The following is a 13,051-nucleotide window of genomic DNA, read 5'->3' on the forward strand; positions in this document are numbered from 1 at the left end:
GTGCGTGTAAATGCTTTGATTTTTTGTGTCTTATATCCACACCTGATGGTGCTCAGAGCTTCCTCTTGGTTTTGTATTTTTGTATTCAGGAATCACCCCTGGCAGTGCTGAGGGGACATATGGAGTACTAGGGAGCCAAGCAGGCCTACTGTGTTGAAGACAAGCACCCTACCCTCTGTACTATGTGTACAACCACTATCTATATTTCTTTCAGCCAATTTATGAGACGTCCAGGGCTCTGTACATGTAGAAAGTGTGGAAATCTCTCCATACAACAGAATATCAGTCAGAAGAACTGAAACCCAAGCACAAAATTTGTAAGCCTATAACTGTACCTCATGGTTTTTCACTAATAAAAAAAGAAAAAATAAAAAAAATAAAAAAAAGAAGAAGTAATGACATAGTGTAGCAGAGATGAACTTTGAAAGAATCTGGATTTAAAAACGGCTGCCAAAAGTGGCACATATCTTAAAATGCATATATGGGATTGGTTTAGAGAAAGAAAATTCATGTAGACAAAAAAGGAGTGTTACCAGTAACCAGAGGAGAGAGAGAATGGAGAGGTCAGTGGGTAGTGAAGAGGCTGTTATTGGAAATAATGAAACTGGTATTTATAAAATAATGGTCACCCTCACTCTCACTGTCCTTCCGTTGTTAATTGATTTACTCAATTGGGGCCAGTAATGTCTCCATTGTGATAATTGTTACTGTGTTTGGCATATCGAATACGTCATAGGTAACGTGCCAGGCTTTGCCTTGTGGGGGGAGATACACTCAGCAGCTTGCTGGCTCTCCACAAGAGGCGGAGGATTCGAACTTGGGTTGCCCATGTGGGCCACTTTCAAGGCAACTGCCCTTCCCGCTGTACTATAGCTCCAGCCTACAGATAAAATGATGGTAATAGTTGCAAAACTAGCGAGTATAGCAAATGCCACTGAAATTTGTCTTAAATGATGGATCCCATAAAAAAATTACTTATGCAGGTGTGTATTTTAAAAGGGTACAAGTTCTCTCTCCTTTACTCATTGCCTATAAGAACCTAGGAAAAGTGGGAATAACTGTTGGGCTTTGTTAGATTTTTTTCTTTTTTTCAGACTCTAAATTATGTAAATGCAGTACACTTTACCATTTTCACTTTAGCAATAGAAGGCTATCAGACTCTCCCCTCTGGGCCTCTAATCCCTGGGCTGGCCAAGGTGTTCTTACTCTTTTCCCCTTAGGAAATACTTACCACTCTTCACTTCAAAGTCTCTCCCACTTCCCCCCAAAAGAAAAATCATTCACCACTCTCAATGTTTGCAGCTTGATTTTTGTTTATTTTGTCTTTGCATGTTTAACACTAGTGGGTGTTTTGTGGTCAAACCACATGATGCTGGGAGAACCAGGATGAATGTCAGCTCTTTGAGGTCTCTCTGACCTTGTATGTGACCTATTATTTCCTCACCTACTTTATTTTCCTACTTTTATGAATAGAATACAGTTTTTCATTAAAAAACATTTTAATGTAACCCAACTACTTTTCCATCATGCCCATCTGGTGTCCTGGTCTCAGTCCTTCTCCGTTTCCATTCTTTTCATTCATCACCCCATATCTCTCCTAGCACGATCTCTTCCCACCACCACCTTCCCAGCCTCAAGAAGAGGTGGTCCCAAATGCTCTGGGAGTCGTGACCTACTGCGCATATCCCAGTCAGGATTCTCCCATGGCCCAGCTTCCAAAGCCAGTTATAGCATTGGTTTTTGTGTTAGTTTCTGTTAACATCAATGTTTGGAGCAGGCTGCAGGCACCTGGCACCGCGGAAAACCCCTGAGAGGCCCCTGAAGCTAATATATTTTTAGCTCCCAAGTCAGTAATGTCAGGATGCTTTGGTCTGAAAGACATATTGGCCACCTTGGGGAGTTTGCAAATCCAAAGAACTTAGTCAGATAGACCTCATTGTTCAACCGCGCTGGCCTACTGTCCCGGTAATACTGGTTCTGAGTATTGTTTGGATGATGAAGAGATTGATGCACCTAGGGTGGCTGAACCATTGTCCTGAGTACATAGCGATTTACATGTTACATCTTTATATATTCCAAGAACTGATTTTTGGGATTCTTTCTACAACTGTTCTTTTTGCTTGGTCCCTATTTAGTCACCCCTGAATAACTCTGAGGGCCGTTGACTGTTCATCAGTAGGTTCTGTCCCCAGTATATGTGTTAGCATCCCACAGCCTGATCTTTTATGAATAGACCACCCACAAATTTTGGAGATATTTCTCAAATCTCTTTATTTAACAACAGAGGTCATGAAACATAAAGTCAGCCTCTGTTAAACTATTTTTACTTTTCAACAGGTTATCTTATTATACTAATCCTCCTTCTTCAACTATTCAATTTTTTTTATTAAACCAAACCCTCTAACTGTGCCATTTCTCCCATTTTTTGGGAGGAGACTGGTGATGAAACGTACTTGCCTGTACTCAGGGCTTACTCCTGGCTCTGTGCTCCAGGAAAACCTCTAGTTAAATTTGTGGGAGCACATAGGATTCCTGGGATGAATCTTGGGTCAGCCTCCTGCAATGCCCTATCAGGTATACTATTTCTCTGCCCCACCCCACCCCGCAACTCTTCATTAGTACCATAAAATTTCACCTCTTAAGGGCTTTACAACCCTGAACCAAGTTTCTTTCTCTAAGATTCTTGTCTGTTTCCCCTTTAGTCCCCCCTCTAACTTCTATTTCTTTCTCATGAATCCTTCAATCCTCGCCCCCTCCAAATGATGACCACAATGAAGAGCCTCTCAACATTCAGAAATTTTATTACTAATCTATTAACTTATATGCATCTATCTATTTTTTGAAAAATGTATCAGAATAAATGAAATGTGTATGTCATTTCAAGTGTTTGTCTAAGGCAACCATCTGGTACTTAAATTGGCACCAACCATTCCAGCTACTTATAGCCATAGTATCAAGAGATATGCATATCTTTTTCTCTCTAGATAAAAAACTGCACTTTCTCCAAAATGGTGCATTTGGCAGCATTCTCACGCTCCTGCTGAGCCTTCCTCTTCATAGCCTCACGTGCTGGTTTCTGCTCTTTTGTGTTGGGCTTCACATGACTGGCTTGGAAACATTGGGCTTTCTCCATGGAATTGTTTGGAAACGGAAGACTTGGAGTCGAAACTGACTCTGACGTTTGGGTGGAACCTGGCGCTCAGTCCCAGAGACAGGAAGAAGGCCCCACTGGAGAGAAGTGCTAGCTGTTGTCTTGGAGGGAGCTGGTCTAGAAATTACAGACTGAGAAATATGCAGGCTAGTAGAGATCAGCAAAGCTGGTCGAGATGGGTTGGTCGAAATGGGCTGAGATGGTGTGGCAGGATGTGACAAATATGCAGCCGCTGGCCAGGATGAATTGGTGGCAGTTGGCCGAGCTGAGTTCGTCGAGCCAGGCCTGGTAGAGTAAGCTGCAGCATGATGATATGAAGCCAGTGACTGTTATATCCAAGGAAAACGTTGAGCTTGTGGCTTTGCCCTGGTAAGAAAAGGCACAGGTACCAATTTGACCTTCCCAGGAGGTGACAACTCAGAGTGGGATGGAGACGAGCATTCTTTAGCATTGCTGCTTGGTTTCTGAGCTTTGACCTGAGTTTTCTCAAGACCTTTTCCATCCCTTATAGCACCTGCCAGTGGTTTCACAGCTGAGGAGGGCTGGACATCTGTGGGCTTCTTTGAACTACCCTGAACCCGAGAGGAAGAGGATCCAGGCTTTGGATGCTTCTTCTTCCCCAGTGCATCAAACTCTTGCACAGATTTCAGCCTGTGCATGCCCTGGCAGCTGTGGGGCTTTTAAAGGGCCCCTTTGCAAAGCTAATGTTGACTTACCTTGCGTTTCATCCTGGCAATGGTGGCCTTCTCTTCTGCCTTCACCTTGTTCCCTGTCTGCTTCTTGTCATCAGATTTCATGGAGTTTTCTCTGGCCCCTTTTGTCTTCTCCTGCCCATGGCTCTTGGTCTTGGTGATCCTGCTGGATGCAGCTTTCTGAGGTTTGCTGTTGGATATGGCCATGGTCACAGGACACCTATCACTGGTTCCAGCATTACAAAAAATCCTGTTTCCCTTAGCAAGTGTTCTGGTTCTTTGGAAAGAATTTTGGCCTTTGGTTCTCCATCCAGAGGATCGCAAGCCTGGTTCTTGTTTTTCCATGTTGGGTGGAGGCCCCATTAGTGCCACCTGAGTTTTCTTGGCCCTGATTCAGAGTTATGTTATCTGTGGTGTTCATTGCCTGTGAATATATGCATTGATCTAGGTCTTCCAAGCAATCAAGGACCAGAAGAAGTTGTTTATCTTCCACCCATGTCATGATGTCCTCTCCAGAGTGGTCCTGGAGTGACCTGATGATAGTAAACCACCTGGCTTCCTTCCTGGTAGGGACAGGACAGGCTATAACTCTGATTTGGAACCTCGGATGGTGTCCTTTCAACAAGACTGGCAGAAAGTGATGTGTACAGAGACACCATGTGGTTGGTATCTAAGGTTTCCTCATAGTGAGCTGCCATAGACATGGAAGAGACAGTGGTGTTTTGGTCAAGGATAGTCACAGTAAAGGCTCCCGTGTAAGAATTCTTTTCAGTACTTTCAGCAATATCCCACTCCAAAACACTTGGATTAGAAGCAGACAAAGTGGATAGCTGACTCTGGCCAGACACTCCAGGCAACATTCTTGTCTTAGAATGTTGGTCAAGATAGGCACTACCCATGAGTGGTTGGAAAGAGATGCCAGAATCTGAGGGAAGGAACCAAGCAGATCTACCAGCTGGAGCAGATATGCTGGAGTAGTTGCAGATACTTCCTTTTAGGGAAGCTGCATTGTTCACCACTGGAAGGGGTAGCTGCAGAGTATGTGCAGTTCCAAATACAGATGGAGTTTGAATATTTTCTGTAAGGAACAAGAGCCTGATGAAAAAAATCAGTGAGACTGATAACCTCCGACAACATTTTTTTTTCCTTTTGGGTCACACCCAGCGATGCACAGGGGTAACTGCTGGTTCATGCACTCAGAAATTTCTCCTGGAAGTGCTCAGGGGACCATATGGGATGCTGGGAATTGAATGTGGGTTGGCCGCCGGCAAGGCAAATGCTCTACCTGCTGTGCTATATCACTCTAGCCCCCTCTGACAACGTTTGAGAGGAGCAAAATTCACTTAAAGTTCCAGGTATACAGAAGATTCTAATACCAACAGTCAAGTAAGTTGCCAAAAGTCCAAACAACTTTAGGTGGTTGAAAGGCTGGAACATTTTGCGATTTGTGGTATTTGGCACCACGCTCCCAAAGTGAACACAGAGCAATAGAAGACCCTGGTGATGTTGGTACATGGATTTGTTGCTTAGAGCTAGTTTCTCCTCGTCCTAGCTCTACCTGTAGCTTGCTCTCCTGTTGAACTTCACATTATTGCCTAGAATGGAAGCATTTTAAAACTAGGAAGTCCTAAGAGAATGACAAACATTTTATTGGAGAAGAAAGAAATCTGAGGCCCAGAATTGGCATAGAGACTTGTTCAAGCTTTCCCGTTTATTTTTTATTTTTTTATTGGGATTGGGGTGGAGTGGATTTGGACCAATATCTGGCAGTGATCTTGGGCTATTCCTGGCTCTGTACTCTGAAGTTACCCCATGTAGTGCTCAGGAAACTGGATGCAGTGACAGAGATCCAACTGGAGTAGCTGCCAATAAGGCAAATGCCTTATCCCCTCCTGTACTATCTCACTGTCCCTTATGTATTACTAGGTTACGGAACCCAAGGATGATGACTTTCTTGCTAGGACTCTGCCTTGATCACTATAATGTCAGAAACTAGGAGGAAGATACTTTCCATTCATATAGGCATGTGGGGTCCTTACAACTATTAACAGTGTAATCTTCGGGTTTGTCTTTTCTTGTGCGGTTCCTATCTATTACCTACGACTCACATATAACTTAATCTACTGGATGAATTTAAGGTTCAAAACTGTACCTTGGTTTCTGATCCCCCCTCAAAAATGAGTACTTTAGTTTTTCTCAAGATGTGGTTTTGGAAGGAAGAGTGTTGTTTAAATTCTGACTCTCAAGTTGCCTTCCTGCAAAGGAGTTACTTACAAAACTAATTAAGAATAATGTGCACACAGAAATAAAATTTGTTTTTTTCACGTGGTTTACATGATAAATAAGAAAGATGGCGGCCGCATGGGAGCCTTGTGGACAGCAGGTATGAGCCGGGGGACTGGGGGCGACTAAAACCTCATGGGAAGTGGGGCGTTTCGGTCCGCCCTTCACGCCCTACCGAGGCCACCAGTTGCCCCCCACTAGCGGCTCTCCAGCATGGCCACGTCTCCAGTGCACAGAAACCAATTTCTTAACTATCTGACTTTCAGTAGAAATACTTCCAGGGTCAATAAGTAAAATAGCAGAAATCCAAAACCAACATTTAATTCTTGAACCCAGCTGTAGAAAGCAAATCACTTCACAATGCTTTTTCAGCATGTCTGATTTAGGGGGGGTAAACTCTAAATAATAGTGGTGAATCTTTTATTGAAACAATGAATCTAATCAAAGCAGATAGAGTGTTACTAGAATTCATCTGCCCCACAGGGACTAGGAGGGGTGGGGGGTGGGGTTTTATTGGGGTTCTTCATGGTAAAAAATAAGTTTTGGTAAAGGGAAATGTGTTTGATATTTGCATGACTGAGACCTAAACCTGAAAACTTTGTAACCTTTCCCACGGTGATTCAATAAATAAATAAATAAATTAAAAAAAAAGAATAATAGAGACCAAGAAAAAATCATGAACAATATGCATCACAGAATTAAAAAAGAAGTATGTATATATTAATGAAATCTGGGCTACGTGGCAAGCACAGTATAGTACAGTAACTGATTGAGAGCAGCCCCAAGAATAAGCCCTGACCAACAGTGAATGTTGTCCCCAAACACAACAAAAATAACAGTACAGTAAGTTTGTTAAGAAATTGTGTCATGTATATGATATGAAGATGAAATTCTATTTTAGCAAAAACTACCAGCCAAAAAAAAGCAATAGAAGATGATTTTTGAGTGTATTGCTTACCAGTCCATAAAACAGAAGACTTAAGAGTAACTGACATAACAAGCAGAAAATATAATAAATGTGATTGCATTTGATAGCCAGTATATTTATTAAAGGTGTATAAGGCAGAAATAAATATAATAATTACAAGGAAATGACATTATTATTCTCATTCATACCTCTGAATATTAGCCATCAAACAACAGGTATTAAATAGAGCATACCATTTCAGTAAATCACACAAGAAGCAGAAAAGACCATTTAAAAATGGTCCAAAATTTCAGATTTATTTTTAAAACCTAGTTGACAAGTATCTTTATCAACCAGGAAAATGTCATTCCCAAAGTTTCAGAAACAATCACCAAAATGTAAGTTAAATATTTTTTTTGTAGGAGTACTGCTATTCATTCAGCCACTGTAAGTTAAATATTTTTAATGTAGGAAAACTCAGACTCCACAACACTGAAATCAATGTGTACTTAGACTTCTGAGACTTGCCTTTTTATTTCTTCTTAGGATCTAAAAAAAGATGTTGACTGCTATCAAAATGCTGTCATGTTAGGAAGAAACTACATTTTTTTCTTTCTTGGTCACATCTCCACTACACAGGAGTTCCTCCTGGTTCATGCACTCAGGAATTACTCCTATTGGTGTTCAGGGAACCATACGGGATGCTGAGAATCGAACCCAGGTCGGCCACATGCCAGGTAAATGGCCTACTAGCGTGCAAGGCAGACGCCCTAAGTATTCCTCCAGCCCAGAAAGAAACTCTTTGTGAAGATGGCAAGTTCCCTTAACCTTGACTCTACATACCACACAAAAGAATCAATTCTCCTGATTCAACTTAGGAGATATCACTGCTTTATTTTAACAGGCAGAAAATACATGTACGTTACAAACTAGAATATAATAAAAACATTGAAGATGATATATCTTCCATCCCTCTAGGTAACCAGTATTAGTTATTTATAGGAAGTATCATTTCTAAAAGGTGTTTCCATTCAAAACCGCCAAGTGCCAACTGTGTTCTAGAGACAATAAGAAACCACAACCATGGTTTTCTATAGATAGTTTTTTCTACTGGGACTCGACTAGAGGCATAGTATGTTTTCTAGTCCTAGAATTGATTAAAGTCAACTGCTTTGACTTGCTCTCAGCATATTTAACTATATTCTTTCTGTTTTGACATGAACTATTTTGTTCTCTCCAACATTCCATCTCAAACAGTATCTCCTTCCTTGATAATTTCCCTCCATAATCTTTCTTTCCTATTTTATTCTCCCTCATATCATCTTCTACTTCTTGGCTTCTGTTGGTCAAAGCTTGTTGAAAATAACCCTAAACTTCCTTAACTTTGAGGACTTCCCCCCCTACCACTCAGTACTCCACATCTTACTCACAATCCAGTTTTTCTTATCATCGAGCTTAGAAAGAAAATTCAAAAGATACAGGATAATGACTTTTGAATAGCACTAAATTTAAAATACTAAATTATAAATACAGGTAGAGAGAGAGCTACAGATAAAACATCCTGGTATATATTAGGTTTTCTACCAAAACTGTATTTTCTTTTTCCATCAAAATATTGTCTCTGATTTACGTTTGTTTCATGGATATCTTGTCAAAATACTATTAAAAGGATAAAGAAACACAGAGAGTGAACTCTCATATATAAACATGTACTTGAGGTCATAAATATCTATCAAACATAATTTAATAAATGAAGAAATACTCTTTGTATTTGAGAGAAAGAAGTTATTGTCTAAAATCACACAGCAAATGTGAACGTCAAGCTAAAATAAGGCTTACCATGTTCTAGTTGAATGCTTTCCTGTATTTTTACATGCTGATTTTCATTAACTACTAAGTATAGGGATAAGAAATCTCATAAAAAGCTTTGTTAAATATTATTCCTTCCCTGACATGATCAGAAAAGAGGAAATATCAAGGAAAGGTAAAAGAGAAGTGGACACGATATGAGAGTACGTCTGAACACTGAAGCGGGAGTCCACAAGTGTCCTGATCAATCATTGGTCACTGGTCACTCGCGATGATCCAAACTTCTTTAGAAACAACTGCATGGGAGCCCCAAGATTCTACCAGGTGCTGGTAGGTTTGGTGGTAGAATGATGTCATAAAGCAGGCAGTTGAAAGGTAGAGGCCAGCCAATTGGGATGTCAGATTCCCAAGAAGAAGAATGGATTGGATAGATTGAGAAGTAGACTTAAGCAGGCTAGAGAGATGGAATCTTACAAGACAGTTATAACAGTTTCACTTTCCACAGACTCTTAGGTTAGGGAAGTGCTCCTATTATACTGATGAGCTTACATATTTCATTAATAAATCAAGAGTTATTAGGTAATAATTTATATTGCCTACTTAACCAATAACATTAAGTTACTACTAGTGTATTTTGTATAATATTTAATAATAAAAAATAAATTATATGTTAATGCATTATGATATACAATATTAATCACTTTAGGGGTAGGAATTGATGGATTATAATGAGAAATCTTCCTCTAGCAAAAACCCCTATGTTTAGGGTGTTCAGCTAGGAAATATGCACCCAGTAATGAATTGTAGGCAAAGATAGAATAGATGACACAGTATCTACCAGCTGTAAACTTGTGTCAGGCAAGCATAGACTAATACTTTGTAGGGTCTTTTAGATTTAGGGGACAATATAGCCAAATATAGAATAAACAAATTTCACAATCTTTTATTTGTTTATTTTGATTTTGGGTCCTCACCCAGCCATGCTCAGGGCTTGCTCCTGGCTCCACACTCAGGAATCACTCCTGGAGGAGCTCGGTAGACTGGGTGCAAGAGAGGTACCCTGCCCACCAATTCTCTCTCCTGCACAAACAACTTTACAGTTTACAGATGCCTACTGATTCTCTGTGAACTACACTAGCCTCTGCTCTCCAGGTCCCTGTGACATGTTTATATACTTCCTAACTGTCCTTGATGTCTCTGTCAACTCCAACATTGGCTCACCTGTTGGGATCTGCTGGGGTTGGGGGAGGTATATTGCATTATATTGACCTGCCATGAGACCACTGAATGCTGCACAGGTGACCCTAAATCTTGGCCAATCCGTGTGTTTGTCTACTTATGTGTTTGTCTCATTCTCTCTGTGTGACCGCTGCTGAATGGAGGTTCAAAGTGACAATTGGATTTGGCAGATGAGAAACTATTTACACATATTATAACCAATCATTTTGATCAACAAATTATACAATCTATTAGAAAATATCAAGTAGTATGGTATATTTGGGAACCTATAAAAAGAATCAGGAAGAATATAAGAATTACTTTAAGTCAGTTGTAATTGAACATAGTGTCGTCATCTGGATCAAGGTGATAATGCAGTGGGAAAAGCACTTGCCTTGCACATGGTCGACCTGGATTCAATCCTTGCCATCCCAATACGTATGTTTCCTTGAACCCTTGAGGATTGTCTTCATACATCGCAAGCACCCTACACACTGTACTATCAATCCAGCCCCGGAAGTGTGTGTGTGTATATGTGTGCTATGTAGGTGTATCTTTGTGTGTGACTTGAGAGAGAGGATTTGGAGTAACCCTAGTGATACTCAAGTAGTCCTGTCTCTGTGCTCAGGAGTGACTCCTGGTGGTGCTCATGGGATCATATGTTGTGCTGGAGATAGAATCAGGGTCAGTTACATGGAATATTAATGTGTTAACCCCTACATTATTGCTCAGTGCTGGAGCAGAAATATATTTTTGAAGTGAAAAAAATAGGAGCCAGTAGGAGCCAGTGCAAAGACAGAATCAGGAAGTTTGCTGGGGAAGGATCACCCAAGTGGCCAGGGACTGATTTCATACTACAACTGCAGAGATGAGCAGAGACAGAGACAGATCCTCAAAGAGTAACCAATTGACTAAGTGTAGTTTTTTAAACAGAAAATATTTGCTGATCCCTAATTAGCAAAAGGAATAAAGCAAGACTGAGAATAATAAAGAGAGAAAGAAAGAGAGAAAGAAAGAGAGAAAGAAAGAGAAAGCAAAGAGAAAGAAAGTCATATGGAAGGAAGGAAGGAAGGAAGGAAGGAAGGAAGGAAGGAAGGAAGGAAGGAAGGAAAGAAGTAAGGCAAATGTAAGGAAGAAAACAGGGAAGGAAGGAAGGAATGATGGAAAGTAGAAAGGAAGAAGGGAATAAATGAAGGAAAAAAGGAAGGAAGGAAGGAAGGAAGGAAGGAAGGAGGGAAGGAAGGAAGGGAGGAAGGAAGGGAGGAAGGAAGGAAGGAAGGAAGGAAGGAAGGAAGGAAGGAAGGAAGGAAGAAAAGAAGAAGTTTTCGGCTGTGGGTCTCGCTCCATTGGACCACCCCACCCCGCTCTGGGATGCCCTGAACAAAACAGGCTAGCATGGGGTCTAGAGGCATGTCTATGGTGTATTGTTCAGTGCTTTCTTCTGAGAGATTCATTGTTGAGTTTCCGGATCAGGACCATTGATGAGATTATATGGCATCAGAGGTGGTTTTTGCGTGTGACTGCCAAGCTGCTGAAAACGGGGGGAGTTGGGGAGAGGTCAACCATTCTCTGATTTCATTGAGCCTGGAGTTTTCAGTCAGAAGTCCCACATACCTGAGTTTTTCTGCAGATCACTCATAGATGAGGCTAGTCCACAATTGCCGATAGCGGCCATGATCAGGGCTTTCATGTTCTGGAGTTTTTTGGCTACTGGGATAGCTCCATTGGGGTGGGGAAGGGATGGGGCTCTAAATAGATTTTGAATCACTTTTTCTTTTTTCATATCTTCTCTTTTTTTGTGAGTTTTCTTGATTGAATCTTTATATTTTGTAAATTTTCTTTTACTGTATCACCGTGAGATACACTTACAAGCTTTCATGCTTGAGTTACAAACATACAATATTCAAACACCCATCCCTCCACCAGGGCACATTCCCCACCACCATTCTCCCCAGTATACCCCTTTCTGACCCTCCCCCTGCCTTCATGGCAGACAACTTCCCACATTCTATCTCTTTGAAGTTTTAACTTTGATGCTAGAGCATTTCGAACAAAATATTCTCAACTAATGCCTCTTAATATTATTAAAACTGTGGCTTGTATACAGTGAGTACTTCATAAGGTCTTACTGTTTGTGGGGGCACGCCAAAATTTTCAGAGGTGACTCCAGGCCCGATGCTCAGTAATTATTCCTCAGTAATTAAGTTCATCCCCTAGGTCTCTGATTCACATGAGCTATTTTGAGGTCCTTGCCCATTATATGTTGTTGCCTGTATGCGTTATGCAGCTCATCTTGAAGCTCACTGTTTCTGTCCTCAGCGAGGGTCATTCTACTGTTGAGCGTGCAAGTCTGTTTATATTTTCATCTACTGAATCCTTTATTAGTGAATTACTGGCTGCCATCGTTTCTTTGAGTTCAATGAACATCCTCAACATTTCATCTCTGAAATCTTTATTGGAGAGATTGTATTTGTTGGTATTCCATATTGAGGTTTCTGAGCTCTTTTCTTCATCCACTCCTCGTGGTGGGTATTTGTGCCTTTTTTTCACGCTCCTGAAGTATTTTTGAGGTGTGACCCTCCGGTACACTCTCGATATTCCCCTCTTGCTGTGAGAAAGGATTCTGAATGAGCTCTTCGATGGTGCTTCTATAACACTAGCTTCGTCTTTGGTGCTACTCCTTTTTGACCTTTATCAGTCCTCTACTACAGTTTCAGATATGAGTTCCTTAATGTAGACTGGTCAGTTTCGTGTTTGCTGTGATCAAAATAGGCTAGTGGACTATTGGTATAATATGTTTGTGACAGCTAGGCTGTCTTCCTCAAAATTAGGTAATTGAGATTGAAATTTGAGTCCAAAGTGTAGAGAAAGAGGAAAATTACAGCAACCGCATGAGGTGCTGCTGCGTTGGAGATGATGTCCACCACTGCTGCTCTACTTTTGGGGGAGTAAACCCCAATGGTGCCTGATTTGTAATAAAGTCCCGCTTCT

This window comes from Sorex fumeus, unplaced genomic scaffold (assembly GCF_029834395.1).
Source record: "Sorex fumeus unplaced genomic scaffold, SorFum_2.1 ptg000015l, whole genome shotgun sequence".
In the NCBI taxonomy this organism is placed as follows: domain Eukaryota; kingdom Metazoa; phylum Chordata; class Mammalia; order Eulipotyphla; family Soricidae; genus Sorex; species Sorex fumeus.